General features: G+C 41.5%; 1 protein-coding gene and 1 pseudogene across 4 annotated transcripts in view; one reads left to right on the forward strand and one right to left on the reverse strand.

Annotated features, from left to right (window-relative positions):
- CXADR (CXADR Ig-like cell adhesion molecule) overlaps positions 1 to 13,828 on the forward strand; it is a 53,735-nt gene that overhangs the window by 17,749 nt on the left and 22,158 nt on the right. The window lies entirely within an intron of this gene.
- Positions 7,792 to 8,925, reverse strand: LOC110256464 (heterogeneous nuclear ribonucleoprotein A1-like 2; annotated as a pseudogene).

The raw sequence follows: 13,828 nt of genomic DNA on the forward strand, positions 1-13,828 counted from the left end.
TACATTAAAAGACTAGAAGCTTGCCTGTGGCTAAGCATTTGGTAAGCTCAGTTTGAATTTGAACCCAGACCTGACTTTAGAGCCCATGCTGTCATGAGCAGAACTGCTTCCATAATTCAGTCTGCTGATGTTTCAGAAACGTCTGCATTTGGTGAACTCAGAACAGTTGCTGCCTTCACCTTTGAGCTGAGCAGAAAGGGGAGGGGATTGGATGTCAGGGGAAGGCTTCTTGTTGGTTGCTTGATTGATGTTCTAAAATTAGGACGTATTTACATCTGAAATAGATAATTTAGTTCAATACCCTTAGTTTATATTTGAGTCCTAGAGAAGCAACATTCTAAAGTGATAGAGCTTTTTTTGTGTGTGTGACAAACTTGACAACAAATCCTGGCCTGGTGTGTATTTCCGTTTAAGAAAAGATCCATCCAGGAGTTCCCATCATGGCTCAGTGGAAACCGAATCTGACTAGTACCCTCGTGGACTCTGGCCTCACTCAGTGGATTAAGGATCCAGCATTGCCCTGAGCTGTGGTGTAGGTCGCAGATGTGGCTCAGATCTGACGTTGCTGTGGTGGAGGCCAGCGGCTACAGCTCCAATTTGATCCCTAGCCTGGGAACCTCCATATGCTGGGGGTGTAGCCCCCCCCAAAAGACAAAAAAAAAAAAACCAGATTAAAAAAAAAAAGGGTTCATCCAAACACCTGAACCATGCGCTACCTAAAATGCTGTTTTCTTAGAAATCTAGTGTAGAAGAGGAATAGCATAAATTCTGAACCCTCCTCCACTGTGGTGACTGGATTGGGGTCTAATAACAAACTCACTGTGCTATTTTACAGTGATTTTTGAAGCGAAATCTGTGTCTAGGAGTGTTTCCTGGTGGACCTGTACTTGGAGAGCAAATGTGGCTCCAGAGCCAGTCTGCCTAGATTTGCATCTTGCTCCCTAAGTAGCTTAGATACCTCTCGGTGACTGTTTATTGTAAAATCAGGATAATATTAGTACTTCCCTCAGAGTTGTCAAGAGAATTGAAAGAGTTAATATGTATGAAATATTTTGAAAAATTGCCTGGCACATAATAGGTACTCAGTCACTGTTAATAACTGTTTATTGGTATGATGATGATTTCCGCATTTCCATCCATCTCAGTTTATTTCCTGGCTGTTTGTTTTTTGATTTATCACTGGGGGTGGGGAGCTGGAAATTAATATTTTTTAAAAAAGCATAGAAAAGCAAATAAATACCCTTAATGTCATTTCTCATTGTTACTAACTTATCTGATGCAAAGTATTATTTTCTTAGCTCTAATTATATATTAACTTATTGTACTGAGTAATGCAAATGAGAATTAAACAACTAAAACTCCTAGACAGCAGAGTATAATTTTACCTTTCTGTGTTTTCTTCTCTGCTCCAGCAATATTTAAAGGCCTAGTTAGACCAATTAACTAGTGTTAACATATTTAAAGTGTTTTTCTTTCTCCTTTCTAGAAAGGAACACTTAGTACATAGGTGATTTTTAAAGAGTTCTAATCCCCAAACAACTCCCTGGTGAGAAGGAAATTGGCGGATTGGAGTTAGGGTCAAAGAAACAGTCTAAATAGATTGGTGGTTGAATTTTTGCAACACTTTAAACAGTTTAAAGAATCCCAGTGACTTACCTGCTAACCTAGACATTGGTAGTGCTTGTTATCAAACACACACAACGAAATTATACTTGGCCCAATCAATTCCTGATTTGCCTAGTTTACTTTTTAACATTGTTCTAATGAATAATTTTTGAATGTTACTGTGTTTTTATATAATGTGGTTCCTGAATTTTATGGTCTGAACTCAACAATTCAATTGAATGTCTTCTCCATTTAAAATAGTAACCTTGGAGTTCCTGTCGCGGCACAGCGGAAACAAATCCAACTAGGAACCATGAGGTTGCAGGTTCCATCCCTGGCCTCACTCAGTGGGTTAGGATCCTGCGTTGCTGTGAGCTGTGGTGTAGGTCACAGATGCAGCTCGGATCTGGCATTGCTGTGGCTATGGTGTTAGGCTGGCAGCTGTAGTTCTGATTAGACTCCTAGCCTGGGAACTTCCGTATGCTGCAGGTGTGGCCCTAAAAAGCAAAAAATAAAAATAAATAAATAAAATGGTAACCTCTATGACATTCTTTGATATTTCTTACAAAAGTCAATATCAAATAAGTTCTTTATAACAGCTGGTATTAAGATTATCATAACATACCCTTTTTCAAGAAACCAAAGAAGTATGTAAAACTTTTGTGGAAATTCCCAGGCCAGGGATCAAACTGGCACCACAACAGTGACTGGAGCCACTGCAGTGACAATGCCAGCTCCTTAACCTACTGTGCCACAAGAGAACTCCTAAATTATTCTTATTTTTATTCCTAGTTTTTACTTTTAATATCTTTGGAATTTCTCAACATATTTTGAGAAATTACACATTGGTATGTAATATATTTCTCATCTTGTTTTATGTTCTAGAAATAGTTGAAAAAGAAAAGCAACTTTTCTTCATTCTTAGTTGTGATCTTAGAATATTTACAAAAAAGCTTTTTACTGTTATATTTCTTTCATGTTAATATAACTGTGTGAAATGTTACATACATTCACGTTAATTTCTTACCACATTTGATAACTTTTTTTGTAATGTGACTATTAAAGGAATAAGCGTTCGTCTTTGCTCCTATTAGCATTTGACCAGGTTTGCTCAGCTCCTCTGTGTCCATCTCCAGGGGCTTCATTGTTCCTTTCCTTTCCTTCCCTGGATGACCGTCTTCTCATGGCCTTCCTTCCCATACTTTCCCTGAAAGGTTTTACGGTCCTCTGTTCTATCACCACTCCTCTTTCAAATAGCTCCTGCACCATCCCTCTTCTTGTAGCGCCTGCCCTCCACTTGAACTGAGCAGTTCCGCCTGGGGGCTTGTTGGATAAGAATTGGAACATGCCCTCCAGAGATGAAACCCTGGGACCCTCTCACACAAGTAAAAGCACAGGCTTAAGGGTAGGGATGTGTAAACAGCTACCTTCAGTAGAGGAAGGGTGGTGTAATTGAGAGGAGGAAGCAATTAATACTGCCTATGGGGATCTAGGGAAACTTGGAGGAGGCCATAGGCAAGAGGTCAATGACTGGAGAAAGTGGAGCAAGGGAGAAAGTGGGCCTTCGAGACAAGGGAAATGTGCAGGTAACTCACCGCTTCCCCGTGGTGCTTCCTCTGATTTCTTTGATTTCCTTCGATGACTGGAGAACAGGAAATGACTGTTACGCAATGACTGTTATGGTTGCATCTTTAATAGATAAAGATCTTAACTTATTTTCACCTACTTTTAGTTTCATTACATGTTGTTAATTTTCCTCCACTTTTTTTTACTGGTCACACCTGTGGCATCTGGGAGTATGGAAGTTCCGGGCCTAGGAGGTGACTCTGAGTCACAACTGTGGCAATGCTGGATCTTTTAACCCACTGTGCCAGGCTGGAAATCAAACCCATACCTCAGTGGTGACCCAGGCCACTGCAGTTGGATTCTTAACCCATGCACAACAGCAGGAACTCCTTTCTCCACTATTTTGAGATGAAACATCTTTCATTTCCGGTAGATCCTCAGTTTCCCTTCTGTGACACAAAGGTACTACTTGGGCCTCTGAACTTTTCTCCACCCCACCCCGCCCACCTTTTTTTCCAAGCTGAGAACCAGAAATTTTGCTATGCTAAAGGAAATCATTGATAATAAGAAGCTTTGGTTTCTAAATCAAACGTGAAATATTCACTGAGGATGTAGGGTAGGAAGGACACACTGTAAAGCAGCAACTTCAGTCAAGCAGGATAAGTGTTTATGATGGAGCCTTACCAGTTGAGAGGAGTACATCAGATTGAACCTGTATTTGGACACAAAGAATGCCTTCTGGGAAGTGCCTGAACTGAGACCAAAGTAATAAGAGTATAAGTCTAAGAGGTGGGATGGAGCAGGGAGGAAGGCAGGGTGCTCAGTGGGGAGCAGGGATGGAGAACTGGCCAAGGCCCCCTCTGGTGGAGGAGGGGTACGGTGCTGAGAAACCAAAGGTGGAGAAGGGCCTGGTCATAAAGGGCCTTGAAAGAGAACAACGTGTCTGAATCAGTATGGGGCCACCAGAGGTTTTCAGACAAGGCAGTGATATCATTTAAAAACCAGTGGTATAGAGAACACTCTAGGTGAAGTGGTAAAGTATGGAGATGGTTAGAATGAGGTAAGCTTGGATGCAGGGAAGATATCGGGCTTAACCTATGGGAGAGATATGGTAGTGGTGGCCTGGATGTGGATAAAAATGGTTGGATTTGGGGCATTTTAATTCTGATACCAATCCTGTTGTGTGTGGGTTCGTTTGTTTTTCTTTATTTTTCATACCACCAAGTAATTATTTGACACCAGTGTGGTGTTGTAACACCATCTGCCTGGGCATAGTGTTAGATCCCACAGGTTAATAAAGGTCAGTCCCACAGGACTGCCACCCACACCTGGACTTCAGATGCAAGTTGCAAGTTCATGTTGTCACTTGTGCTTCTGACCAACCCTCTGTAGGCCTGAGGTTCCTACCACCCACTCTCCTTAGGCTTGATTAGTTTACTACAACAGCTCACAGAACTCAGGGAAACATCTCGCTAGATCATTAGTTTATTATAACAGGACATGCAACCCAATGGAAGAGGTGCACAGGGCAAGGTATGAGGAAAGGCTTGGTGCCTCCATGCTCTCTGAGCACACCACTCACCCTGCATCTATCTCCACGTGTTCACTCACCCAGAAGCTCTCCTGTCCTGACACTGTCCTTTTGGGTTTTTATAGAGGCATCATTATAAAGGCAGTGGCTGCAGGCGAATTAATCTCCAACCGCCCCCACCGCAGCCCAGGGGTGGGGATGGGGGTGCAGTTGGAAGTTGCACGCCCATCACAGGTTTGCTTCCCCTGGAAATTAGCCAGCCCATCCTTAGGTTACTTAGGGGTTTTTGAAAACTCACTTCATTAACATAATGAAAGACACTTAAAAAAAAATCACTTTTCGAGCTCTATGCCAGGAACTGAGACACAGACCCGTGTGTGTGTGTATGTGTGTGTGTGTGTGTGTGTGTGTGTGTGTGTGTTTTGGCCACAACCAAGTTTCCAGGCCAGAAGGATTGCACCCATGCTGGAGCAGTAAACTGAGCTGCTACAGTGATAACGTTGGATTCTTAGCCCACTGAGCCATAGGGAACTCCTTTTTCTTATAAATCATGACAGTAAAGTTACCTTAAGGAAGTACCAGTTCTTAGCAAATTAGGGCTCCACCCTATGACTTCATTTAACATAATCACCTCCTTAAAGAACCTATCTCCAACACAATCACATGAGGGGAGTGGTTGGGGCTTCCCAAGGGTTTTGGTGGGACACGTTTCAGTCCATAGTATAGCTGCCCCCCCCGAATATTATTATTATATTTGTATATTTATTGTTTTTTGCTTTTTTTTTTAGGGCCACACCCATAGCATATGGAGGTTCTCAGGCTAGGAGTTGAATTGGAGCTGTAGCTGCTGGCCTATACCACAGCCACAGCAATGTAGGATCTAAGCTGTGTCTGCGACCCACACCACAGCTCAGGGCAATGCCAGATCCTTAACCCACTGAGCAAGACCAGGGGTCAAACCTACATCCTCATGGATGCTAGTCAGCTTCATTAACCACTGAGCTATGACGGGAACTCCTGTATATTTATTATTAAATGTGTATGTTAAAGGTCATTTTCTTTTTGAAAGGTCTGATTTGATTAGATGACTATCTTTGCCATCAGGTAAATAGAATTAAACCTGGAGGTGACAATATTTAGTCAGACTTCCATTAATGTAAGCAAGAATCAATATTACTACACCAAAGCCATATTTTAGTAAGGTCTTTTTGCTAGAGGGAGCTGGTTGTGGTCTAGTGGTGTTTGCCTTCATTCTTTGTCTCAGGTAGATGAGCTTCCCTAATTTCCCCCCCAGTTACTAGATGTCTAGGTTGTTTCAGATATGCTGCCTTTTGTTGGACATTGGGGTTATCTTAGGATGTCTCCCTATTACAGAGTCCTTGCTTGTGTTAGGTCTTGTGAGTTCAGCCTCAGTTCCTCAGTGGGTGTGCACGTTTACATCTCACAGGCCTTCTACTGTGTTAACTGTAAGTTGGACTCAGCCACCCTCCACATGTGCCACAGTCAGTTTCTTTTCTTTTCTTTCTTTCTTTCTTTCTTTTTTTGCGTTTTAGGGCTGTACTCGGGGCATATGGAGGTCTCCAGGCTAGGGGTTGAATCAGAGCTACAGCCCCTGGCCACAGCCACAGCAACACCAGATCCGAGCCGTATCTGCAACCTACACCACAGCTCATGGCAATGCCAGATCCTTAACCCACTGAGCGAGGCCAGGGATTGAACCTGCAACCCCATCATTCCTAGTTGGATTCGTTTCCACTCCGCCACAATAGGAACTAGTGCAGTCAGTTTTGGACACTTGCTCAGCTTACCTTTTTTCTGTTTCTGTTCTCATATGAAGGTACTTGGGCCTGGGAGCTTGGCTTTGCCTGTGCTTTCCCCAGTGCATCCCAGAATTGTGACCTGCTTACCTCAGGCATCCAGAATTGCTCCTGTCTGCTGTAACAAGGCTTTGTTGATTGCTTAGTTCTAGTTTGTGTAGGAGCCCCTCTCTACCCAGGTGAAAACTCCTCACCTGTCATTGCTTGAATTCTTCAAGATCCCTGTGCATGTGCCACCTTAGGTCAGACTCCATATTTAGCATCTTGTTCGTATATAGGTAAATACAAGGAAAACATATTTCGGACTGTTCCTTTGGTCTGATTTCCTCAGTGATGGAAGAGTAGAAAACCTTCCTTCATTCAGCAAGTTTTGTTAAAAGCTAAATGGTGATTATTTTTAACATAAAATTTTAATATAGTTAGATTTATGTTTTTCTTCATATAGCTCTCTATATTTGTCTTTTACACTTTCCTCAGTGAAAACATTACTGAAAATTCTCACACATTTACTGTGTGTGTGTGCGTGTTTAACTCAACCATAAAGTTTCACGAGCATGTTCCAACTATGATTTTTAAGATTGACAGGAGGGAAAGATAGCTGAAGACCATCTAGGTTAACATATAGCTACACTCTTTTTTTTTTTTTTTAAACTCTATGAATTTTTTTTTCCAAGAGCGTATTAAATCATTTATTGATTATACATAATAGATGATACACAAATTTCATTCCCATCTATAACTTTGTCTGGTACCATAATTCAGTTTAGATATATTGCTTAGGATGTGCCAGCAATCTTATTAATAACCAAAAAAACCAAAAAAACAAAAAAAAAACCTCCATGACTTTGCTTGGGTGGCCCTTTTAAGGGTAAACTCCAGGTTACAACATAGTTAACTGTCAGTTCAGCTATACCAAGGTTTCTGAAGACAAGGACTTCTCCACCCAAGCAGCTTGCAAATTTCGAATGGTACCTGGCATCACCCTGAAGGTATTCTGACTTCACACTATTGGGGTAATTTACCAAAATGGCTTCAGAGTAGACTAACTTTACACAGCACATTTAAAAAAAGACACATTTATTCAGCGTCATGATCAGACTATTACATTTAGCAATCAACAGCATGGGTGCAAAAAAAAAAAAAAAAAAAACACTACATTAAAACCCTTTGTTGGAATGCTTTACGCTTTCCACGGAACAGAAACTAAAATAACCTGTTATACAATTAGTGACAAATACAGTCCTCGAGTTTTTTTTGCCCATACACGAGTATTGTCTAAAACATGTCTTCTTTATAGCAGCTCGACCCTGCCACCATTGTGCTTGGCTGAGTTCACAAATCTGTTGTAACCTGTAGCTTCCCTGTCACTTCTGGCTCTCCTCTCCTGCTAAGCTTTGTTTCCTGGCAGTAATAATTAAAACCTTCTGCCACTGCCATAGCTACTACTGCTGCTGGAACCGCCATAGCCACCTTGGTTTTGTGGTTTGGCAAAATATTGGCCTCCACCACCAGAGCGGCCAGAACTTCTGCCTCCAAAATGTCCTCCTTTCATGGGTCCAAGATTTGAAGATTGATTGTTGTAATTGCCAAAATCATTGTAGCTTCTGCCACCTCCAGAATTGCTTCTGTCATTACCAAATCCATTATAGCCATCCCCACTGCCACCATATCCACCACCACGACTGCCACCAAAGCCACCTGGACCACTGAAGTTTCCCCCACGACCAAAGTTGTCATTTCCACCAAAACCACCTCCTTGACCACCACCAAAGTTTCCAGAACCACTTTGACCTCTTTGGCTGGATGAAGCACTAGCCATCTTTTGCTTGGATAGGGCTCTCCTCACTTCACAGTTTTGGCCAGTCATAGTGTGGTATTTCTGAACGACAGTCTTGTCTGCAGAGTCATGGTCATCAAAGGTTACAAAAGCAAAACCTCTCTTTCTGCCACTGCTTCGGTCAGTCATGATTTCAGTCACTTCAATTTTCCCATACTCTTCAAAATACTCTCTTAGGTGATGTTCTTGAGTGTCTTCTTTAATGCCACCCACAAAAATCTTTTTCACAGTTAAGTGGGCACCAGGTCTTTGAGAATCTTCTCTTGAGAAGACCCTCTTTGGTTCCACAACTCTTCCATCCAACTTGTGCAGCTTGCATTCATGGCTGCATCCACCTCCTCCACAATGGCATACGTGACAAACCCGAAGCCTCTGGGGCGCTTGATGTTTGGGTCCCTCCTTACCACACAGTCTGAGCATTCCCCATTGCTCACAATGGCTCCTCAGACTCTCATCAGTTGTTTCAAAGCTCAAACCTCCGATGAAGAGCTTCTGCAGCTGTTCGGGATCTTTGGGAGACTCTGACTTAGACATGACGGTAGTGGGGAGGAGGATATAAAGATGCTTACTCGGCAGCATCCAGGGGCAGAAAACAACTCTGTGAGTTTTATTATAGTTGTACAACCATCATCACAATCTAATTTTACAACATTTCCATCCCAAACCTCAGCCCATCACCCCCCCCCAACATGTGGCTAAACTTGAAATTAAATACAGCAGGTTATCAGTTCCAAACATTGCCTGCCTTCTCCAGTAGTGCCTCCCATTACCTCCAATGCTGCTCCATTCTGAGGGTAGAAACGATCTAAGATCTTCACAGAAGAAGACAACATAAAAACTAAAAACAACTCTGATGATCCTGTGTCATTTTCATGCTCAGATAGAAGTCAGCCTGGGTAGAAGAGGGGCCCTGCAGACTCAAGTGACTTGGAATTTGGAGATTAGAAAAAGAAGCAGAAAACTGGGAGATGTTATTTTAGTCACTGCCAAAATGGGATGTGATTTGATTAGTTTATTTACATAATCCAGTGCCGAGCACTTATTAACAGAACTCTTCAAATACTTGTGGTTGATAATGTACTGTGCATTTCATCCCACTCTGAATAGAAGTTGGAATAAAATTATAAGAAGCTTTGTTACTTGATTTAATTTTGAAACCACGTTTGAACCTGCAAGTAGTTTGCAAGTGAAGTGATCACTCAGTTTGCTGCATAAATAGCAGTGTGCAGTATTAAGAAAAAATATCCAGAGACACTGCATGAAACCAAGTGCCTGCCTTTTGTCTTTTACAATTTGTGACTGTTGCATACATCAACACTTGAAAAACTATGCCTCTGAGCAGAGAGGCCCCTTCAGTGTTGCTAGGAAACCCAATAACTGTTTTGTACCATCTTGAGGTTTTAATTCATTTCTCCTGCAACACAATGAAGAATGAAGAATGCAGTTCAATGAAGAGAAGTTCAGTGTTTTGAATATTTTTGGAAAAAGAAATACTGAAAGCCATTTAAAAGTGTTTTTTGTTTTTTGTTTTGTCTTTTTAGGGCTACACCCACAGCATATGGAGGTTCCCAGGCTAGGGGTCAAGTCAAAGCTGTAGCCGCCATCCTTACTCCACAGTCACAGCAATGCCAGATCGAAACCGAATTTGTGGCTTATACCACAGCTCAATGCAACACTGGACCCTTAACCCATTGAGTGAGGCCAGGGATTGAACCCGAGTCCTCAAGGTTACTACTTGGGTTCATTAGTGCTGAACCACATGGGGAACTCCTATCCAGATCATGTTTATACACATGTAACTCTTTTATAAGATACTCTTTTAAAATTAATTTTTATGTATCAAGAAAGAATGGATGATACTGTTACAAAGACAAAGTTACATTTTATTACAATGACTGTAGTATCTCCAATTAGGATTTGAACTTTTACTCATTTAGATGTCTAACTGATTCTTAACTTTTCACTTGATTTTGATAAAATAAAAAACAGAAGATGAGTAACCAGGAAGTTTTCATTGTTTTTTATAGCAAGTTTTCATTCTCACTTATCTGTTCTTGCCTCCATATTTTTGGTCTGTGTCTTGATTTATTTTGGAATGGAATTCTCATTTTGGACTGTACTTGCATGTTATCTTTCCTCATATGTATGGTATTCATACCTAGACAAATTAAATGCCAGCAGCAATTGTAGTATCGATAGACAGGAGACTTCAAGTAGCAGGACCTTCTGGTAAATTAATGCTTTTCTTCAACTTTTCTGAAATTGACCAAACTTATAATCCAGTCACCAATTCTTTTTGTACTAATCTGCAAGGAAGCATAACAAGATAAAGGTACCCACAATTTCTTCTGACCCTAATGGAGCTAATGATTTAATGGCGAAGCAGGGCATGCATTTTAACAATTGATTTAAGGAGTTTCCTGGTAGCACAGCCAGTTAGGATCTGGCGTTGTCACAGATGTAGCACAGGTCAATCCATGGCCCTGGAATTTCCACGTGCCGAGGATGCAACCAAAAAGAAAAAAAAAAATCATTTAAAAATATAAGGTAGTGGACTTCCCGTCATGGCACAGTGAAAACGTATCCGACTAGGAACCATGAGGTTGTGAGTTCAATCCCTGGCCTCGCTCAGTGGGTTAAGGATCCGGCATTGCCGTGAGCTGTGGTGTAGGTCTCAGATGCGGCTCAGATCTAGCGTTGCTGTGGCTGTGGTATAGGCTGGTGGCTACAGCTCTGATTCAACCCCTAGCCTGGGAACCTCCATATGCTGTGGGTGCGACCTCCAAAAAAGACAAAAGGACCAAAAAAACCCCAAGGTAGTATGGGAAGAAAATAAGCTCATCAGTAATAGAAGATGTGACAAAAACCATGGTGCCTACCTGAGTTAACTTCATGATAAAAGTTTATAAAAGGGAAAAAAAAGATAGTATATGTGGAGTGCCAAATAGGTGATACAGATAGAGGAAAGTAAAGTTCTGTGAGCACTCCTAGGAAGACAGAAAAATCATTGTAGGCTAGAGAGGTGGAAGAATGCCTTAGTGAATTAGATAGGAATGGAACTGAGTTTATTAGAAACTATAGAAGGTATTGATTCACTGTAAAAATAAAAAATAATGAAAATAAAATAAAAGTTGTGGCTCAGCAGGTTAAGGACCCCATGTTGTCTCTGTGAGAATGTGGGTTCGATCCCTGACCTTGCTCAGTCAGTTAAGGATCTGGCATTGCCACAAGCTGCAGTTTCGGCTGCAGGTATGGCTCAGATCTGGTGTGGCTGTAGCACAGGCCTGCAGCTGCAGCTCCTTTTTTTTTTTTTTTTTTTTTTTTGCTTTTTAGGGCCACATTTGTGGCATATGGAGGTTCCCAGGCTAGGAGTTGAATCAGAGCTACAGCTGCCAGCCTGTGCCACAGCCATAGCAATGCAGGATCCGAGCTACATCTGACCTACACCACAGCTCATGGCACCACTGGATCCTTAACCCACTGATCGAGGCCAGGGATTAAACCCGAAACTTCATGGTTCCTAGTTGGATTCGTTTCTGCTATGCCACGATGGGAACTCCTGCAGCTCCAATTCTACCCATAGCCTGGGAACTTCTGTATGCCATAGGTGGGCTCTAAAAATTTTTAGAAGCATTTACTCAGAATATTTATTTTTTAACTTAATGTGTTTATTTTTGGCTGCATCCTCAGCCTTTGGAAGTTTTGGGATCAGGGATCAAACTCTCACCACAGCTGTAACCAGAGCCACAGCAGTGAAAACATCAGATCCTTAGCCCCACTGAGCCATGAGTGAACTTCCAGGTGATTGAATATTAAGAGCAATAGTTGCAATTATATAATTATATATATATAAATATCAAATCATACCATTTAAAATAAAAATGTGGACATGAAATGGAGATTGCAGTAGTATGCACTTAAGTGGGGGTGGTAAGTAGTCCATTTGGGCAGATGCAGTGGTTTTGGATGGTGTAGCATCGATCTTTGTTGTTTAATAAAACCACCCAAACTTTAGAGGCTTAAAACAAACTCATGTGTTCATGATCCTGTCTAGGCTCATTCCTGGGGCTGCAGGTAGCTGGTGTGGACTGGGCTAGTGTTCTAGGGTGGCTGCATGTTGGGTACTGGTAGCTGTTGGTCAGATGCCTCAGTTCTCTCTTGTGTGGTTCACATGGTGACAGACAGCTGGGGTCCTTGAGGACTGGAGTGAGAGAAGCAGCAGCACCTCTTGAAGCCTAACCTTGGAACTGGCACAGCAGCTCTCAGGCTACATTCTTTTGGTGGCCAAAGCTGGTCAGCCTCTGATTTAGAGGAGGATATGCAGAGTCTGTGTCCAGTTGTAATTTGCTATGTGCTGAGTGTACTTAAATGTGATAAAAGTTTAGGATGGTGCCTGAATATAAGTGGTCTCAAATTTCATTCTCAATATTGGCTTCAACTCTATTAACATTTTACTACCACTGATAGTCCACGTGTAAGGGCTAATGGAAAGGATCATGTGATGACTAATAATATAATTCTTTGTTTTGGTTTGTTCCATTGGAATTTATCATTTGAAAACCAGCGTCAAAATCATCAATATGGATAATTAGAACTTGGCTTTCCTTTTAATTTTGCTCTGTGTTTATTTTTATAGTGTGAGTAAGTGGGATGGGAAGTGGGGGGAAGAGAGGCAGGCCCCATGTATCCTAATCTTAGTGTTTTGGGCTTCTTTCAGTCATCACTCAGCCCTGAAGGTCAGGGTTGGGTGCTATAGAAGTCCAAAAGGCAGGGCGATAAATGGAAAACAGCATGTTCATTTGAAACTTCAGATCTGCAGGTGTTACACATAAGAAAATCTTGGGTGATCATAAGGAAAACATACAATGACAGGCCAGTGTTTGCAAACTTTTATAATGTAAATGGTAAAAAAAAGAAAAGAAAAGGTTTTGTGGAGTTACCATTGTGGATTAGCAGTAATGAACCTGACTACTATCCAGGCGTGTTTGATCCTGGCCCTGCTCAGTAAGTGAAGGATCCAGCATTGCCAAGAGCTGAGGTGTAGGTTGCAGATGCATTGTGGATCCTGTGTTGCTGTGGCTGTGGCTGTGGTGTAAGGTGTGGTGCAGGCCAGCAGCTACAGCTCTGATTCAACCCCTAGCCTGGGAACTTTCATATACTTCAAGTGCAGCCCTAAAAAGACAAAAAAAAAAAAAAAAGAAGAAGAAGCTTTTGTGTGGTAGTTCATTTACAGACTAAATTTGCATTTAATATAAGCTATTGGCTCTTCAAACTGCAGCCTCTTAAGACATAAATAGTGAACAGACCTACTTTTATATGTGAATTGATGATTAAACTTGTTACTTTTTTCTCTTAGGTAAGAAATAGCATCATTTTGCTCACAGTTTATGTCTGTTTTCTTTGCATATAAAATACTAGTTTTGTTGTAGGAAACCCTTAGTCCCAAGGAGGAGACTTTTTTTTTTTTTTTTT

This window comes from Sus scrofa, chromosome 13 (assembly GCF_054392235.1).
Source record: "Sus scrofa isolate SSC_HxYL_T2T_F1_AM1 chromosome 13, Sscrofa_HxYL_maternal_Yorkshire_Landrace_v2.0, whole genome shotgun sequence".
NCBI lineage: Eukaryota > Metazoa > Chordata > Mammalia > Artiodactyla > Suidae > Sus > Sus scrofa.